Source organism: Pituophis catenifer, unplaced genomic scaffold (genome assembly GCF_029215685.1).
Source record: "Pituophis catenifer annectens isolate HBS135680 unplaced genomic scaffold, rPitCat1.0.hap2 SCAF_8, whole genome shotgun sequence".
Lineage (NCBI taxonomy): Eukaryota > Metazoa > Chordata > Lepidosauria > Squamata > Colubridae > Pituophis > Pituophis catenifer.
The window spans coordinates 28,095,975-28,116,531 of NW_027256888.1; positions in this window are offsets into that span (position 1 = coordinate 28,095,975).

Here is a 20,557-nt window from a genome sequence, read left to right on the forward strand (position 1 = left end):
TGGTTTTTTATATATGAAAACATTTACTATTGATGGCGGCAGATGGTAATTGAAGATACCGAACATACTGTTGGAATTAGGATGTGATGTTACCCTAACATGGGTAATGGAATTAACAATCCAGTTAAGAGACATTATAGAAGATATCATATGGATTACAAATTTAAAGTCATTTGAGGATTTTATATATATATGTAAATATTTTTTTAGTGGTGTGGGCAGAAGAATAAAGATATTGAAAATATTATGTATGTAGACCTGTAGGAAAGTGGATGGAGATAGGTTAGTTTATTGATTGTTTAATTTAGGAAAAGGGATGTTATGTTATGTTATATCAATATACGTAAAAGATTTGAATTAAGAAATATATGTATGGGGGAGGAGGAAATGGTTAGATTATGAGTTGAAATTGCTAAATTAGGATTTATTATATAATTTTACAGCTGAATGTTGCTTTGAAATGCATAGTATAAGGGGGATATAATAATATTGTTAGAAGGGTGGAGATAGGTTAGCTTACTGATTGTTTAGTTTAGGAAAAGGGATGTTATGCTATATTAATATACATAAAAGATTTGAATTAAGAGATATATGCATGGGGGAGGAGGAAATGGATAGATTATGAGCTCAATAGATGAAATTGCTAAATTAGGATTTATTATATAATTTTACAGTTGAATGTTGCTTTGAAATGTATAGTATAAGGGGGATATAATAATATTGTTAGAAAGAAAGGGTCAGTATATGGGAGGTGGAGTAAAAGGATGGTAAATATTATATAATCTGTTATTAACTTGGGTTTTATTTTGGAGAAGCCACAGGGGGAGGGGAGGGGGAGGGGGGGGTTAGGGAGGAGGGGGGAAAAAAGGGGGAAAAATTTGTATTTGAAAAAGTTTTTCAATAAAAAAAAAAGGAAATGAGCGAGTTACCGGCAAACCTGCAAAGAAGAAGCAGAGATTGTTCAGGCGGAGGGACAGCACAGTTAGAAGATCGTTGGGTAGTTTTAGACAGCAAAAAAAGAGAACTGTGACGGTGACTGTAGATTGGATTGGATTGCAAGTTTGTGAAAATAATAATTTGGATGTTTTGAGGAAAGAGAAACCAGAAGTGCAGCCATGATTTGAGTTTGACAGCAGATAGGCTCACCTCTACAAAACCTAGCCAAATTTCTCGCCAAACAACTGCAGCCCTATGCAGAATCCATCACCTCATACGTAAAAAACTCATTCCAGTTCATAGACATCATAAAGCAACAAAACTTACAGCCCAGTGACCTACTCGTGAGCTTTGATGTCATATCCCTCTTCACCCAAGTACCAATCAAAGAAGTCTTGACAGTTATCCAAAACAAATATAACCCCCCCAAGCACATCTTAGATCTGACCAACCACTGCCTATCCAACACATACTTCATCTATAATGGACAGAAATACAAACAAACAGAAGGAGCACCCATGGGATCACCCCTCTCACCTCTATATGGAATACTTTGAAACCCAAGCTCTAGAAAAATCCGATCACAAACCCAAACTCTGGCTCAGATATGTGGACGACACCTTCATAATCTGGCCACATGGGAAAGAAAAACTGGACAACTTCCTCACACATCTCAACAGCCTACACCCCAAAATACAGTTCACCATGGAAACAGAAGTGAACAACCAACTTCCCTTCCTGGATGTCTTAGTCTACAGAAAATCCAATGGCTCCCTAGGACACACTATATACCAGAAGAAAACACACACAAACCGCTATCTGCACGCACTCTCACACCACCACCCTGCCCAGATCAACTCTGTAGCCAAGACACTCATTTCCAGAACAAAACGCTTAGCTGACGAACAACACCTAAAAACCGAACTACACACCCTCACTAACGTACTCACATCCAATGGATTCCAAAGAAATAAGATCACCAACCTAATCCAAAAAGAAACCCCCACTAAAATCCAAGACAGAGAACAAGAAAACGGCAAGGCCCTCCTCCCATACATAAAAGGCACCACAGACAGAATAAGCAAAATCCTCCACAAACATAACATCAAGACAGCATTCTGCACAAACCGAAAAATATCCACCATCCTAAGGAACCCCAAAGACAAAATTGAGTTAGAAAATCAAGGAGTATATGAAATCCCATGCACCGCCTGCCCCACCACATACATCGGACAAACCAACAGACGAATAAGTGCACGCATAGAAGAACACAAGAACTCAGTCAGAAAAGAGGAACCAACTTCTTCCCTGGTCCAACACCTTAAAGCCACAGGACATGATATTGACTTTAAAAAGACCAGAACTATCGCCAAAACTGAACACTTTAACAACAGAATAATCAGAGAAGCCATTGAGATAGAAAAACGCCCACACAGCATGAACAAACGAGACGATACCTCCCGCCTACCAGCCATTTGGAAACCCGCCCTTATTGACAAACGAGTCCCTAACACGACGAATGACACCAGACCCACACTCACGAGTGCCACACCTGATGTCACCACCACACATCCACGCAGAAAGCAGACTCAAACCCACACTGATAATGAGCCACGACCAAGGACCAGAAGCCAGACCGCAGCTGCATCATTAGCCACTTTAAACCCCTCCAATCCATACATGAAGCAGACTGACACCCACCATGAAGAGCTCGCACGGCCACAAACACGAAGCCAAACAACAACAACGCAGCTCACCAGCTCAAATCCCCCTGCAACTCAGACTAAGCTGAGCACAACCAAGCCCCCACCCAAACAGAACACAACCCCAGCCAATCAGAGCACAGCCAAGCCCCTAACCAATCAGAACACACCTCCACCCAATCAGAACACAGCCAAGTTCCCACCCAATCAGCTCACACCTCCACTAGCAGTTAAAAGGAAGAGACAGCTGCGATCTCACATTGCTCCTGGAAGCACGAAGCCGAGAACACCAGCCTGAAGATGACGAATGAGACTTCGTCGAAACGTCGCCAAGACACTTCCAATTTTACGTGGGAGAAGACCCGAATAACCAAAGACCTATATATATATATATATATATATATATATATATATATATATATATATATACACTTAGCTACCTAGTTATAAGACACTTTAAACAACTTTCCCTGTCTCTTTTTATATAGTTTAAATAGACTTAGATTTACATACACATATACATATATTTAACTTAACTATTTAATCATAACTGAGGTATACTGAGGAGCTGAGGGAGATGAAGCGCCGGAAAAGACGCCTAGAGAGCAGTTGGATTCGTTCTGAATCCGACCGAACACTGGTAAGATCTCATATTAAGAATTACCTAGTGGCGATAAGAGTAGAGAAGAGTAACTACTTTTCTACTCTTATTGCATCATCAGATAATCGCCCAGCCGCCCTGTTTAGGGTGACCCGCTCTCTGCTCCATCAAGAGACGCGGGAAGACCCCTTGGAGGGTAGAGCTGAGGATTTTGTACAATATCTGTATGACAAAATTGCTCAGATTCGTGAACAGCTAGACTCTGACTGGATTGATCCAGAGGAGATGACAGGGGCAGGTCCTGAGAATATTATTTGGGAAGAGTTTGATCCTGTGACTCCCGAAAGCGTGGACAGGATACTGAACAGACTAAATGCGACCACATGTTTATTGGACCCGTGTCCATCCTGGTTGGTACTGGCCTCCCGGGAGGTGACACGAGGCTGGCTCCAGGAGATTATAAATGCTTCTTTGAGTGAGGGTGTCTTTCCCACCGTCTTGAAAGAGGCGGTGGTGAGGCCCCTCCTCAAGAAGCCCTCCCTGGATCCAGCTGTATTAGCAAATTATCGTCCTGTCTCCAACCTTCGCTTTGTTGCAAAGGTTGTTGAGAGTGTGGTTGCACGACAACTGCCTCAGTACCTGGATGAATCGAATTATCTAGATCCGTTCCAGTCAGGATTCAGGCCCAGGTACAGCACAGAGACAGCATTGGTCGCATTGGTTGATGATCTCTGGAGAGCTTGAGACAGGGGTTGCTCCTCAGTCCTTGTCCTATTAGACCTCTCAGCGGCTTTTGATACCATCGATCATGATATCATGCTGCACCGGTTGGAAGGGTTGGGGGTGGGGGGCACTGTTCTACAGTGGTTCTCCTCCTTTCTCTCTGACCGGTCGCAGTCTGTGTTGACAGGGGGGCAGAGGTCGACCCCGAGGCCCCTTATATGTGGGGTGCCACAAGGATCGGTCCTCTCGCCCCTTTCTATTCAACATTTATGTGAAGCCGCTGGGTGAGATCATCCGTGGTTTTGGGGTGAAGTACCATCAGTACGCTGATGACACCCAGCTGTACATCTCCACCCCAGACCACCCCAATGATGCCCTCGAGGTGATGTCCCAGTGCCTGGAGGCCGTACGGATCTGGATGGGGAGGAACAAACTCAGACTCAACCCATCCAAGACCGAGTGGCTGTGGTTTCCGTCATCCCGATATAGTCAGTTGGCGCCATCTCTGACTATTGGGGGCGAGTCGTTGGCCCCCATAGATGGGGTTCGCAACTTGGGCATCCTCCTGGACTCACGGCTGTCTTTTGAAGAGCATATGACGGCCGTAGCCAGGAGGACTTTTTATCAGGTTCGCCTGATTCGCCGGTTGCATCCCTTTCTGGATCGGGACTTGTTACGCACGGTCACTCACGCCCTTGTCACCTCACGCCTGGATTATTGTAATGCTCTCTACATGGGGCTCCCCTTGAGAAGCACCCGAAGGCTCCAACTGGTCCAGAATGCGGCCGCGCGGGTGGTAATGGGAGCAATGTGGTGCTCTCATGTAACCCCCCTCCTGCATGAGCTGCACTGGCTCCCAGTGGTCTTCCGGGTGCGCTTCAAGGTTTTGGTTACTATCTTTAGAGCGCTCCATGGCTCAGGACCAGGGTACTTACGAGACCGCCTCCTGCCACCAATAGCCTCTCACCGACCAGTTCGCTCCCATAGAGAGGGACTCCTCAGGGTGCCGTCGGCCAAACAATGTCGACTGACGGCCCCCAGGGGGAGAGCCTTTTCTGTGGGGGCACCTACCATCTGGAACGGGCTTCCCCCGGAGTTACGAAACATCCAAGACTTACGCATATTCCGCCGTGCCCTGAAAACATTTCTATTCCAACAAGCTGGTCTGGCCTAACTCTCCCTTTTTAATTGGCTTTTAAACTGGCTTTTAAATTGGGTTTTAAACCTCTTTAGATAAATTTGGATGTTTTTTAATCTTTGAGCCTAAATTACTTAATCTGTTTCTTAATAGTTTTTAACTTCTATATGTATTTGTATTTATTATGGCTGTTCACCGCCCTGAGTCCTTCGGGAGTAGGACAGTATACAAATATGAAAAATAAATAAATAAATAAATAATAACGTATATTGACTTTATTTACCTATATTAACATAGTGTATATATCTTAATTAATATTTTTAATAAGCTTGTGTTATAAGTGTGGTGAGAATTGAGAATAATTAAGGACAGAATGTTAATGAATCAACAGTAACCCATTGGCTTGGATAAGTATAGTTCTCTTACATCTTTACATAGCTTTGATTGACAATAATTGAATGAATTGTAACTGTTATTATAAATTTGGATTGATTGAGGTGAATTGATAAACTGGGCAATTCTGCTATCGGAACAATATATGAAATAAGAAAAATAGGATGAATTAGGCATTTTTTGCAATTAGATAAGGAATAGATAGGAAGAAGGGGAGAAAAAGAAAAGAAAAAAAAACCCTTTTTTCCTTAGTGGATGATAATTTGGAGGAACATCGAGAAGATTGTGAGAGATCAGAAAAGAGTTCTGAAAGAAATGACAAGTATCTCATTGACTGTACTTAAGGCAGGAAAGAAAACTACCTCCAATAAAAACTACCTCCGGATAAGGATTATAGGAGTGGAAAAGAAAAAGAGGGAAAAGCTGCCAAAAGCCTTCTTTGAACTAGTGGACAAGCAAAACTTAGTGGATATATGGCGGGTTCTACACACGAATGAAAAGCAATATACCTTCTACTCGAACCCCCAGAAATCTTGGTCAAGAATTGACATGATGTGAGTCAGTAGAAGTTTGGGGATGGAAATTGATTCAGTGGAAATAACCCCAAATATATGGGCTGATCATAGTCCACTAGAGATAAGGTGGAAAAGCTCACATAGGGAAAAACAGAAGAGATGGAGGCTAAACACCCAAATCCTGAGAGACAAGGAGTATACTAAAAAACTCGAGGGAGAACTAAAATTATTCTTTGTGGAAAATGAAAGTCAAGAGATCCCTCAAGCGATTGTTTGGGATACAATGAAGGCATACTTAAGAGACCTAGTAATATCACACAATATTTATAAGAATAAAGAGAAAAGGAAGATAGAAAGATTTGGTAGAGCAGCTAGGAGAAGCAGAAAAGAGACTACAGCGAGACCCAGGTGATGAGGCAAAAAAAGAAAATTGGATGACAATAAGACACAAATTAAATCTATTGGAACAGGAAGAACTGGCATGTAAAATTAAACAATCCAAACAATATTATTTCGAGAACGCAAATAAACCGGGGAGGTGGTTGTCATACAAATTAAAAAAGGAGAAGGAAAAGAGGATTATTCAACAACTGGAAGACCTGGAAGGAAAGTTATTGAACAAAGAGGAGGAAAAACTTGAATTTGCTCGACAATATTATGAGGCTTTGTATAGGGAGGAGGAAACCCCAATCGAGAACATTAAACAATATTTGGCAAAGGAGAAACTCCCACAGATAAAAGAGGAAGAAAGGGAAATGCTCAATAGAGAGATTACAATGGAGGAACTAAAGGGGGTAATATCTAAATTAAAGAACAATAAATCACCAGGCCCAGATGGTCTCCCAGGAGAGCTGTACAAAAATCGAGATCTGGAAGAAATACTCACATCAAAATTGTTGGTAATATGCAATGAGGCTCTGAGGGGATCCAAGATTCCAGACTCATGGAGGGAGACGTACATCACTTTAGTGTTAAAAGAAGGTACCAATTCGAAACAAATTAAAAATTACAGGCCGATCTCCCTACTCAATACAGATTATAAAATATTTATGAGCGTAATCGCAGGAAGGATGAAGATGATATTGAACAATTGGATCCATTCTGACCAAAATGGATTTCTTCCGGGAAGGCAGATTAGAAATAATCTGAGGGTAGTGATAGATGTTTTAGAATATTATGAGACACATTCTGAGAAATAAATGGCACTAGCCTTCCTTGATGCCCAGAAGGCATTTGATAATGTAAATTGGGGATTCATGATTCAGCAAATTAAAAGGATGAATTTTGGAAAAAATTTTGAGAATGCGATTACAACAATATATGATAAACAGAGAGCAAATATTAAATTAAACGGCGATATGACAAAAGCCTTCCAGATTAGCAAGGGAGTGAGACAAGGCTGCCCGCTGTCACCACTTTTATTTATACTGGCCTTGGAGGTTCTGCTAAGAAGAATTAGACATAACAACAAGATAAGAGGATTGAAAATTAGGAGTGAAATATTTAAAATCCAAGCATTTGCTGACGATGTTGCATTAATTATGGAAGAACCGTTAGCAACGGGACTAAAAGTATTGGAAGAATTGGATGAATATGGGAAGCTATCTGGATTTAAATTGAATAAAACCAAAACGTTAACCAAAAATATACCAGAAGGGCAACAGAAAATATTAGAAGAAACTTTGGGCATACAAATAGTTAAAAACATAAAATATCTAGGAGTCTGGATAATGGCTAGGTGTTCAGCCTTAAAGGAAGATAATTATGTACCATTATTAGGCAAAATTAAGCAAGATTTGGAACAGTGGGGGAAGCTACAAATATCACTGCTAGGTAGGATAGCTACCATAAAGATGAGCATCCTACCTAAACTGGTATATTTATTTCAAACTATGCCAGTCAATATAGATAAAAAATATTTCTTAGATTTGAATAGGACTATCAGGAAATTTATTTGGGGAGGAAAAAAGCCGAGGATCGCACTTTGAACACTACAGGAAAAAAGGAATAGAGGTGGATTTGGGCTCCCAGTGTGGGAGATATATCATAGAGCTGCCAACCTAGTGTGGTTAAGAGATTGGGCTACATTAGGAAATAAAAGAATTTTGACACTGGATGGGTATGACCTGCAGAAAGGCTGGCATGCCTATTTGTGGGACAAAGGAAAAGGGGCAGAGACGTATTTCCATAGACACAAAATTAGAGATGTATTAATGCGGACCTGGAAGGAAATTAGACATATACACTATACAAAAATCCCAAAATGGACCTCCACAATGGAGGCAATGATTTATCCGAATATGCTAGGCATGGAGAAAATGTTTAGATACCAAGATATTTTAGATGATAGTGGCAATCTTAAAACAAATGAGGCCTTGGAGGAGCAAGGGATCCACATTGGCTAGTGGCCCTATCTACAAATTAAATCACGATATAGAAAGGACAAGGAGGAATGTGGCATAGAAATGGGAATTAATGGATTCGATAAGATATGGATGGGAGTAGAGAATAAATTATTAGCCAAACTATATTCGTACTTACTTGAATATGACAGGGAAGGAGAAATACTTAAGGATCAGATGATTGCTTGGGGGAAAAATATCGGACAGAACATAAATTTAGACGATTGGGAAGAAGTGTGGAATAATAATCTCAAATTGACAAGAGCAGTAACATAAAAGGAGAACCAGTACAAAATGCTGTATAGGTGGCACTTAGCACCATCCAGGATAGCAAAAATATACCTGAATGCAAACCCAAAGTGCTGGAAGTGCGGCCATTGTCAAGGTACCTTCTACCATATGTGGTGGACGTGTCCTGAAACGAGGAAATTTTGGAGAACAATACAAAAATGGATTCAAAAAATAATAGAGGAGAATATTAATCTGTCGCCAGAAATTTATCTCCTGGGAGTACTAAAAAGGGCATACGGGAAGAAGAAGAAATACCTAATTATACATATCATTACAGCCGCTAGATTATCATATGCAAAACATTGGAAAGAGAAAGGATGCCCAACGGAAGAACAGATAATCAGTAAAATATTAGAATGCACAGAAATGTGCAGGTTAACACATGTGCTAAACGAGAATGAGGACTCGGAATTCTACACGGTATGGGAAATGTGGTATAGGTGGCTGGAAAATAAAAGTAAAAGTTAATTTTAATTAAGAGGGATAGTATCAAACCATCTATGTAACTCATATATTCTAACGTAATACCATAATTCACACTGTAATAATTTATAAGTATTCTATATCTGAATTTCAAAATATTTATGTAATATATTAGATACCACTTATACAATATATATAGCATGATTGCACGTTGCCAAACCGAAAATGTTGAACTATAAGATATTGTTTACTTAATAAAAAATCAAAAAGAAAAAAGAAAATTCTTTTTTTTTTTTTTTTGCAATGCTAATGTCAGCGTTCCAGAAAAAAACCCCTCTCCAAGTAAAGACACGGAAGCAAACATTTTCCAAAGCCCCCTTTACTAGAATAGGCAAACTGGCACATCTGGGAAATCCCGAATCTGAAAAGCCCGGGCTTTCCTTCAGTAATTCAAAGCTCCCAAAACCATCCCATTTCTTCCCAGTCAGTCACATGCTCCAATCAACGTCCGTTCCACCTTGACTCAGCCCCTGACCTTGACCGATAGGAAGAATGCTATTATGTCTACTAATTCTCCTCTCCTAAATCCCCCCTCCTACTTTCCCACACACAAGGAGATGGCAGCATTGAAGCTTCCGGCCTAATATGGCTTCCAAAGCTGACAGGCGTCCCCCCCCTGCAGAAAAACCACATCCTAAAAATAAAACAGACAAACACAAAAGAAGGGGTTAACGCTAGCACCAATCCCTTCAACCCCCCCATCCTTCCCCCTGGAGGACCTTTCGGTTTGTCAGGAAATTTGTCATGAAACTGTTTCATGAGCACATCAGCCTTCACATCCCAACTTTTAACCCAAGTAGCTTCAGCCAAAGGGTAGCCTTTCCAGTGCACCAAATATTGTAATCACCCCCTGTAGAGTCTAGAGTCTAGGATTTTCTTCACCTCATAATGAGTCTCCCCTTGTACTACTAAAGGAGGGGGTGGAGCAGCTGGCAAAGGTCTGAGGGTAGATTCTCTGACCGGTTTCAATAAGCTACTGTGGAAAATGGGGTGTATTTTCCCTAATATGCAAGGGAGTTAAGTTGGACAGTCACCGGATTAATCACTTTCACTATAGGAAAGGGACCAATGAATTTGGGTCCAAACTTCTTGCTAGGCAATCTCAATCTTAGGTACTGTCAGCCTCAGCTTGCCTGCTTCAGCTGCCATAAGAAACGGAGAGGGATTAGTTATGGAGCAAAGGGGGGGGGGAAGGGAGCAGGAGGTGGTTTTGTCTTTGTAGGATGGGACTTCGTGAGAAACGAAACTGAATCTTCAAAAGGGAACGGCTGACCAACTGCCCTACATTCCTGATGAATGACGCTGCCAGACGTGTTGCCACCTGACCTTTGGAAGACCTTTGGATTGGCTGATGATTTATGAACACGAGGGTGGGGGAGAAGCTTAGTAGATGCATTTTGCGCGTTTTGCTCACTTCCAGCTTTAACTGGGCTGCTATTCATTTCATATTCAGTAAAAGTACTAAATTCTTCAAAATGCTTGAGTTTGGGTTTTCCTTTCCTGGATACTGAAGGAAGCATACCTGACATTAAGCTGGAAGTCACAACCAGGCATCCTGGACAAAACCCGAGGGGACTGAAAATCCAAAGTATGTCAGATCGAGGGAGTGATGAAGAAGAGAAGATGGGGGCAGCGAGTTCAACCGCCCTCCAGTCGGAAAGAGAAACTGCAGAATGGTTGGAAAAACTCCGTTTGGAGCCGGAGGAAGCTAGATGGTCCAAAGGAGTGGGGAGACTACCGGACTGGGGGGAGAACCCCCGGGGAGTGACGACTTCCAGACCCCGTAAAAAGGAGGCAGTGTGGATGCAACAGCAGAAGGAACGTCTCATGATAGACCAAGCCTTGCAGCTTATCCGTGATGTGGAAGAAAGCAGGAAAAACCGTGAGTCTTTTGAAATTCCTGTGGAGAAGGGGGAAGCAGACCCCAGGGGGGAGCCCGAAGAGACAGCCTGCGGGGGAGAGGAAGAGTTTGAGGAGGGAACATCCCAGGCTTCGGCAGCTCGAGGGAGAGATGCAACCGGCCAGAGAACCCCAGCCTTGCAGGCCCCCCCCGCAGATGTAAAAAGCCAAAAATCCCCCCCCCTTCCTGGGAAGTTTGATGGGAATCCTAAAGCCTTGGGATTTTTCCTGACCCAAGTGTGGAACCACATGCAGGATTGGGGGGAGGACTACGAAACAGAGGCGGCTAAAGTCAGAAGCGTTGCGAATGCCCTAGAGGGAGTAGCGGCTGAGTGGATGGTGGTTCTCCACAATAACAACTCCCTCTTACTGAGAAATTACAACCAGTTCATGAGGGCCCTTAGAAGACGTTTTGAAGACCATTTAGCTGAACGAAAGGCGAGACTCAGAATGAAGAGTATTCAGCAGGGCCGGAGGCCGGTGGCAGAGTATATCCAAGAGTTTCGTGAACTGGCACCCTATATGACAGGCTGGTCAGAAATGGCTCTTTTGGAGAGTTTCAAGGATGGGCTGAATGAAGAGATATATCGGGACTGCAGAAGCATGGGGGTCCCCGATGATTTGGATAGATGGTACATAGTAGCTGAGGACGTAGAGATCGAGCTGAGACAGAGCGAACTCCGAGGCAGGCGGATGGGGGACCAGTCATCCTCTTTCCACCGTAAGGGGGCACCCAAGATGACTGGTGGGAAGACTGAATTCAAACCCAAGTCAAAGCCCTTCACCTATTTCAAATGTGGGAAAGAGGGTCACCGGGCTGCTGAATGTGTCTCCAAGCCACCGCCAAAAGCCACCGGGGCCGGCCAAAAGAAAGGCGACAAAATACCTGCCAAAACCCGCGGCACCGCCCTGAAAGGAGAAGTCATTGAGTTCACTCCCCGAAACCAGAGTGAGTTGGGAACTCCGACCAACGATGATGACAGCGAGACGGACTCCGACTCCGACACCGACGATCGGGTGAGTCACACGGAAGAACCCTTACTTATTCCCGTAGAAATAAGAGTGCCCTCCACAGGGGCTCACACGCAATTGTTGGCCCTGTTGGACTCGGGGTGCACTAGGTGCATAATTAGCCCCAAAGTAGTGGAGGAAATGGAACTGAGACTAAAAACTTTAAAAAGACCCATTGCATTTTGTCAATTAGACGGGTCGATTGCAGGAGGGGGCCCAGCTAGCTTTATGACTGAACCCCTTGAATTGCAGTTGGGGAACCATGTAGAGAATCTCAGATTTATTGTAGCCCCTGGTATGGAAAGACCCCTCATTCTAGGACTGCCCTGGCTTCGCAAATGGAACCCACGAGTAAATTAGAAAACGGGGGTCCTACGCACCCCCGAGGGACGACATAAGACCAGAAAGGGCGGCAGTAGCCATTAACTATATTGAGGGAGAAGAGAAAATTCCAAAGGAATATTGGGACCTCAAGGAAGTGTTTAGCGAAAAAGCATCAGATGCTCTGCCTCCCCACAGGGCCACTGACTGCACCATTGAAATACTCCCAGGGGTGAAGCTTCCCAAACCAAAAATTTACCCCAAGTCACCTCGAGAATTGGAGGAATTGCGAAATTTTATTGACAAAAACTTAGAATGGGGATTCATCGAACGAGCCAAACCCAAGGTGGCAGCGCCAGTAATGTTCCGCGAAAAGAAAGATGGATCCTTCAGATTAGTAGTTGATTATAGGAACATGAACGCCATTTGCGTAGAAAATGTCTATCCCCTCCCATTCATGAAGGACATGTTGGCCCATTTAGGGAAGGGAAATTTTTTTACCAAACTTGATTTAAGAGAGGCATACTACCGAGTGAGAATAAAAGAGGGAGATGAATGGAAGACAGCATTTAATTGCCCACTGGGATGTTTCCAGTTTAGAGTACTCCCTTTTGGACTACAGGGGGCCCCGGCTGTATTCATGCAGTTGATCAACGAAGTATTGCATGAGCACCTATATAAGGGGGTGTTGGTCTATTTGGATGATATTCTAATTTATTCTGACAACATGGCCGACCATGTAAGATTGGTTCGAGCGGTCTTGAATAAACTCAGAGCAGCTGAACTCTATGCCAAACTTTCTAAATGTGAATTCCATCAAGACAAAATCGACTATCTTGGATATCGTATATCACATGAGGGAATTGAGATGGACCCGGAAAAGGTCCGGGCAGTGATGGAATGGGCCGCACCACGCACCCGTAAACAGTTACAGAGTTTCTTAGGGTTTGCTAATTTTTATAGACAATTTATCCCCTCTTTCGCGAAAATCGCACTGCCAATTACAAACTTGCTAAAAACCAAAGGGGAAGTAAAACCCAAACCCTCAAAACCACTAGAATGGACTATGGACTGTCAAGCTGCTTTCGAAAAACTGAAACGACTGTTTGCAGCTGAACCTGTGCTCAAACACCCCGACATAGAACAACCTTTTGTAGTACAAGCTGATGCTAGCGACGTCGCCGTAGGAGCAATACTCTTGCAAAAGAATGAGAATGGAATATTACAACCCTGTGCTTACACATCCCGTAAACTATCAGAGACGGAAAGGAGATGGGCCATATGGGAGAAAGAAGCGTTTGCAGTTAGATGGGCGCTGTTAACATGGAGACAATTTTTAGAAGGGGCGAAACACCCGTTCGAGGTGTGGACTGATCATAAGAATCTAGAAGCATTAAAAACTCCACGCAAACTATCACCCAAACAGGCACGCTGGGCCCAACATTTCAAGCGTTTCAATTTCACTTTACGTTACCTTCCTGGGGGAAAAAATTTCATGGCGGACGCACTTTCCAGATTGCCACAGTTCAACAGCATAAAGAAGGAAGTGGTTCAACCAATGATCCCCTTAACGCAATTGGCAACACCTGTCACTACCAGAGCGCAGAGTAAAACCGAACCAGAACTCTCGGGGGATTTACTCGAAAAATTACGAGAAGCACTAAAAACTGACGAGTGGTTTAAGACCCACTCGAATGAATGCACACTTCGCGACGGACTAGCTTGGGTTGGATCGAAATTGTATGTTCCAACCACATTAAGACCAACTGTATTGAAATATGCTCATGATGCCAAGGCCGCAGGACACTTTGCGTTTGTCAAGACTTTACATCTTGTTAAGAGACAATTTTGGTGGCCTGCACTTAAAAAGGACATAGAGACATATGTGGCTAGCTGTCCAGTATATGCCTCAGCTAAAAGACCTCCAGGAAAATCCCCTGGATTACTGCAAAGTGTGGCTAGACCGAACGCCCCATGGAAGGAAATATCTATGGATTTTATTGTGGACTTACCAGACAGTAAGGGCTGCACTGTCATTTGGGTAGCAACTGATTTGTTTTCCAAACAAGTACATTTCATCCCTTGCTCAAAGATCCCTTCAGCAAAAACCCTCGCAAAATTGTTTATTCGGCAGATTTACCAACTACATGGATCTCCAAAAAGAATAATTTCTGACAGGGGTGTGCAATTTACTTCCAGTTTCTGGAGGGAGTTTTTGAAATTGATAGGCTCCGCACAGGGTTTGAGTTCCAGTCACCACCCTCAGACAAATGGGGCTTGTGAAAGAACCAATGGGGTGCTCGAACAATACCTTAGGTGTTACGTAAATTACCAGCAAGACAATTGGGTAGACTTGTTGCCATTTGCAGAAGTGGCATATAACAATTCTGTACACAGTAGCACCGGATTCATCCCTTTTAAGGTCGCATCGGGCCAGGATTTTGTACCCATTCCCGAGCTACCTCAAGATGATCCCCAAAATCCCTCCTTGATGGATTGGATTGAACAATTAAAGAGCACCTGGGCAGTGCCTCGCAAGGCATTAGATGAGGCACACCGGGCTCATAAGGCGCAAGCCGATAAGAAAAGGTCCCCAGCTCACATTTATAAAGTGGGGGACAAAGTTTATTTGTCTACCAAATACTTACAAACCACCCAGAAGTCCAAAAAGCTGGGGCCTAAGTATGTAGGACCATTCCGTGTGATTAGATTGATTAATCCAGTAACAGTTGAATTGGAATTGCCAAAAACCTTGAGACGAATACATCCTGTATTTCATGTTAGTTTATTGAAACCTGAACACTCATCTCCCCTAAGGGCTGATCAAAGCACCCCTCCAATTCCCATTCTCATAGAGGGGGAGCAACATTTTGAGGTTAAGGAAATCTTGGACTCTAGAAAACACCATGGTAAAGTCCAATATCTTATTGCCTGGAAACATTTTCCTTTATCTCAGGCTGAATGGGTGAATAAACGGGATGTCCGAGCTCCCAAGAAAGTACAACAATTCTATACCAAATACCCAGATAAACCATAATTATTGTATATATTCTGTTTCTCTCTCTTTTCTTTCCTTTTATTTAGGACTAACGTCTCTTCTGCAAGGGGGGCCGAATGTCAGCCTCAGCTTGCCTGCTTCAGCTGCCACAAGAAACGGGGAGGGATTAGTTATGGAGCAAAGGGGGGGAAGGGAGCAGGAGGTGGTTTTGACAGGTACTTGGTTGACAAATACACCTTATCACCTATTCTGAAAGATGGTTGGAGACCCCGGTGTTTGTCGGCCTGGGCACCTACTTTTCTGCTGACTCCGCTAAAGCTTTTTTGGTATTCTCCCAACCCTTTTTCAATGAGGTCATCCAGTCCATCAAGGACATGGAAGTAGGTGGCTCTCTAGGCAACTCAGGCATCAGCACAAAATCCATGCCCATAGTTATCTGAAAAGGAGTCAACCCAGTACTGCTGTATACTGCATTATTATAAGCAACTGCTGCAAACAGTAGCAAGTCCACCTAGTTCTCTTGTTGATAATTCACATAACGCCTAATGTACTGCTCCACCATTGAGTTCAATTTTTCAGCCAATCCGTTAGTCAATGGGTGAAAAGCCGAGCTAAGTCCTTGGGATGACCCAATGGATCGTAGGAACTCCATCCAGAACTTAGCGGTAAACTGGACCCCGCAGTCCGATATTATTCTCTTTGGGACTCCATGTAGCCTGTAGATGTGTTTCACAAACAGCTTTACCAGTTTTTTGGCCAAGGGTAGTCCGCTGCAGGCAGTGAAATGGGCTTGCTTGGAGAATAAATCAATGACAGTCCAAATGACCTGGTTGCCCCCACTGTCTGGGAGCTCAACTATGAAGTCCATCGCAATCTCCTCCCAGGGCTTTGTGGGTTTGGCTACAGCCTGGAGAAGTCCAGGGGGCTTTCCTGGTCGGTATTTCATGGTGGCGAGGTGGCACAGCTCCTCACGTAGTCTTCCACATCAGCTTTCATCTTTGGCCACCAGAATTGCCTCCTAGTCAAATGGAGGGTTTTTAAAAACCCAAAGTGACCCCCTAGGCGAGAATCATGACTTCTCTTTAGTAACAGGCTGCAGGGCACGTAAAGTTTAGTCCCCTTCCAGGCCAACCCATCCCTTAGGGTTAGGTCTGCCTGGTTTTCTTTGAACCAGGAATCATTAGAGAGTGCTGCTTTTAGCTCCACTGTCAACTTGTTTTCAGGGAGATTTGAACCCTGGCGCGTTTGTGCTCTGGTACGGGCTTGGGCGGCTGGCTGAGTCTCTGAGATCATGGCGTGAACTACCTCTTCCCGTCAGCTGTCAAATTGTGGTTTATGGGAGAGAGCGTCAGCCAGAAGGCTCTTACCCCCTGGGATATATTTCAGGTTAAAGTTAAAGCGTTTGAAATATTGAGCCCAATGGACCTGCTTTGGAGAGAGCTTCCTCGGGGTCTTCAGAGCCTCGAGATTTTTGTGGTCAGTCCAATCCAAACTTCAAAAGGCTCATCCACCCCCTCCAGGAAATGCCTCCGAGACAGGAGAGCCCATTGCACCGCAAATGCTTCTTTTTCCCATACCACCCATCTAATGTATGTAACTTCCTGGATACATAAGCACACAGCATTAGATTGTTCTGGGGGTCCCTTTGTAGCAGAACAGCCACCACTGCCACATCACTTGCGTTCGCCTGAACCACGAAGGGTTTAGTTGGGTCAGGATGCTGTAGGATTGGCTCCACCGCAAATAGGCGTTTTAATCATTCAAAAGATTTTTGGCAGTCCATTGTCCAACCTAAGGGCTGGCTAGGTTTTGGCTTGGTGGGAGATGGGCCGGTCTTTGGCAATTCTGTCAAAGGGAGTGCGACCTCAGCAAAGGAAGGGATGAATTGTCTGTAAAAGTTTGCAAACCCCAGGAAGCTCTGGAGGTGCTTACGGGTGTGTGGGGGCTGCCAGTCCAGTACTGCCCTCACCTTACCCAGGTCCATTTTGATGCCCTTATTGGACACCCTGTATCCCAAATAGTCCAGGGCCTCCTTGTGGAACTCGTATTTGGACAATTTTGCATAAAATTTGGCTGTTAGGAGTTTTTTCAGCACTTGTCTGACCAATTTGACATGGTCTTCCATATTTTTGCTGAATATAAGAATGTCATCGAGATAAACAAGAACCCCCTGATATAAATGCTCATGCAAAATTCCATTAATCAGTTGCATGAAGACTGCGGGGGCCCCTTGTAGTCCAAAAGGCATGACCCGGAATTGGAAGCTGCCCAAGGGGCAGTTAAAAGCGGTCTTCCATTCGTCTTCCTCCTTTATGCGAACTAGGCTAGGTTGGTATCAATGTACTTCCTCAATTCAGTCATCTCAGCAGGTATCATGGAGTACATTCTAGGCTTTGGCAATTTACCCCCGGTTGTAATTCAATGGCGCAGTCTGTGGGCCGGTGAGGGGGGAGGAGGTTACATTCCTCCTCGCTGAAAGCTTCAGCTAAGTCTGCATACACCTTAGGGATTTGGTGTTCGCCTGGAGGCCCGTCTGAACAAGCCGCTGCTGTTTCTGGCTGCTGGTTATTTTGGGTAGGTTTATGTTTGGGAGGAGGGGCAGGTGATGTTGGGCCAACCCCTATCCTGATTTTTCGGTATCCATCTTCCCATGTGATGGTGGGGGCCCATTTGTCTAGCCAAGCCAGGCCTAGTATGATAGATTCTGACATCTTTGGGGTTACTATAAATCGTATAAGTTTGTGATGTTTCCCCATTTCCAATCTTATCAGTTCAGTAATATGAGTGGAAGGGACTCCCCCAATTAGTGTGCCATCCACCTGGTAAAATTTAATCGGTTGTTTTAAGGGTGTTGTTTGATGCCCAGTTGTTTTACAATCTCAAGGCCAATTAGGAGCCTTGGTAGTACAGTGGTTTAATGCACCCTGTTATTAACACAGCTGCCTGCAATTTCTGCAGGTTCGAATCTTACCAGGCTCAAGGTTGACTCAGCCTTCCATCCTTTCTAGGGTAGGTTAAATGAGGACCCAGTTTGTGGGGGCAATAAGCTGACTTTGTATAAATATACAAAAGTATGAAGGCTATTGCTTAACGCATTGTAAGCCTCCCTGAGTCTCCAGAGAAGGGCGGCATATAAATCAATTTTTTTTAAAAAAAAAATTAGACATCTGGTGCAGCCGGTATCTGTTACTGCTGGGAGTTCTGTTTCTTTCCCTGTTTCTGGCAGGACTATTTTTACTTTAATTGAGAAAGGGGTGATGGGTGCACTCACCATTGGGTCTTCATCCCCACTGGGCTTGTCGGGAGGTGCTCCTGTAGCTGGCGAGTCCCCCCTCTCTTCAGTGGGGAGGGGAATCTCCAGGGCTTATTTGGCAAATCGTTCGGTTTCTGGGGCTTTCTTTGAAGCCCTCATCCCTCGTGCAGCTGTGGCGGGTCATTGTGGAACTGGGGCAGGGGCCAGGCACTCAGAAGCTCGATGCCCTATTTGTCCACAGTGATAGCACTTAATCACCCCCCCCCCGGTAGAGGGGGGTGAGATTTGCAGGTTTTGAAATGGGCTTTTTAGCTAACGCCATACGAGGTGGCCCCTGTGCTGGGGTTTGGCTGGGGGTGGGGTGGACTTCTCTATCTAGACCAATGGACATGGTATATCACTCATGGAGACGCTCAGGCACTCCCCGGATTCCACAGGCTTTTCTGACTTCTGGGTCGATGGCTTCCTTGAAGTAGTGCAGGAGTATGCGGTCAGGCCAATGGCCCAGATTCCCTGCGACTCACCTAAAGTCCCATACAAAGTCTTTCATCAGTCAATTACCTTACTTCATGACTTTTAGCGTGGCTTCATTTTCATTTATGCATTCTGGGTTGTCAAAGTGGGACCGTAGCAGTGTGATAAAGCCATCAATATCATATAGTTCAACAGCGCCCTCATCGTGCAGCTGGGCTATCCATTCAGAGGCCTCCCCCTCATTCATCCCATCTGAGATTGCCAACACCAAGTCCCGTTCTGATTCGTATTGGTCACCATACTGATCAACATGAGCCCAGACCTGCTGAGGAAATAAGCTAGCTTGGCTGGCATCCCGTCAAAAGTTGCTCTGAAGCGGGGTGGTTGGGGGAGGGGGGCTGGTTGCTGAGCTGCTTGCTGTGCTGGAGGGGGGGCATTCCAGCCGGTTGTTGAATTAGTCCCCCCTGTGGTGCCCCTGGTTGTTGCATTCCAACAGGTTGATGTGAAGGTAGATAGGTTGGAGGGGGGGGCGGGCAATGGCATCGGCTGTTGGGGGAGGGGGCCTGGCTGTTGAACTGCTTGCTGTGCTGGAGGGAAGGGCACTCCAGCTGGCTGCTGGATTAGCCCTCCCTGTGGTGTCAGGATCGTTGAGCCATAGGAGGGGGCCCAGGGGGATTCCTGGAAGCTTAAAATAGACAGTGTGGGATACCACTGGCCCTTGATCCATCCCTGGCCAGGACAGAAACCCCATCCGGGCTGTATGTTCTCAGCAGGAGGTAACGAGAAGGCAGGCTGGCAAGGGGGGTTTTGCATTTCGTATGCCAGCTGAGCCTGATGCTCCACTGCTGCAGGATTGGAATGCTGTGCTAATCCTCTTGTTTGGCCTCTGGATGGGTAAGCGGTGGTCTGCATCCTACTAATCCCCCCTCCATGTTCTGGATCAGGGAGGGTGAACGTTGGTTTCGCTAGCCTCCAACTCACCTCCAGGGGTGGGGAAGGGGGGTGAAAGTCCCCACTTCCATCCTCTAGTCTGGCTCACGGGGTGACTTCTTTTCCCCTCCTGGAGCTGGGTTGGAGTGACAAATCTTCCAGGAATCTGATGCCTCGGTAGCCTCCATGGCTCGTCCCATTTCTTCAGCAAGAGAAAGCAAGGGATCGGCAAATTCTTGAGAATTCGGGCCCCTGGCAAGCCTCCCTCTGATTTCTCCTTTCTCCTCCATCTTCACTGAGTCTTGCATCACCCAGGGTTTAGGTAGATGCTGGGGCTCAGTACCCCTGACAGCCGCCTTATGGGGTGCTGTTAGGTTTAGGGACAGATTTGGGATAATGTCAGCGTTCCAGAAAAAAAACCCTCTCCAAGTAAAGCAAGCATTTTCCAACATCCTCTTTACTAGAATAGGCAAACTGGCACATCTG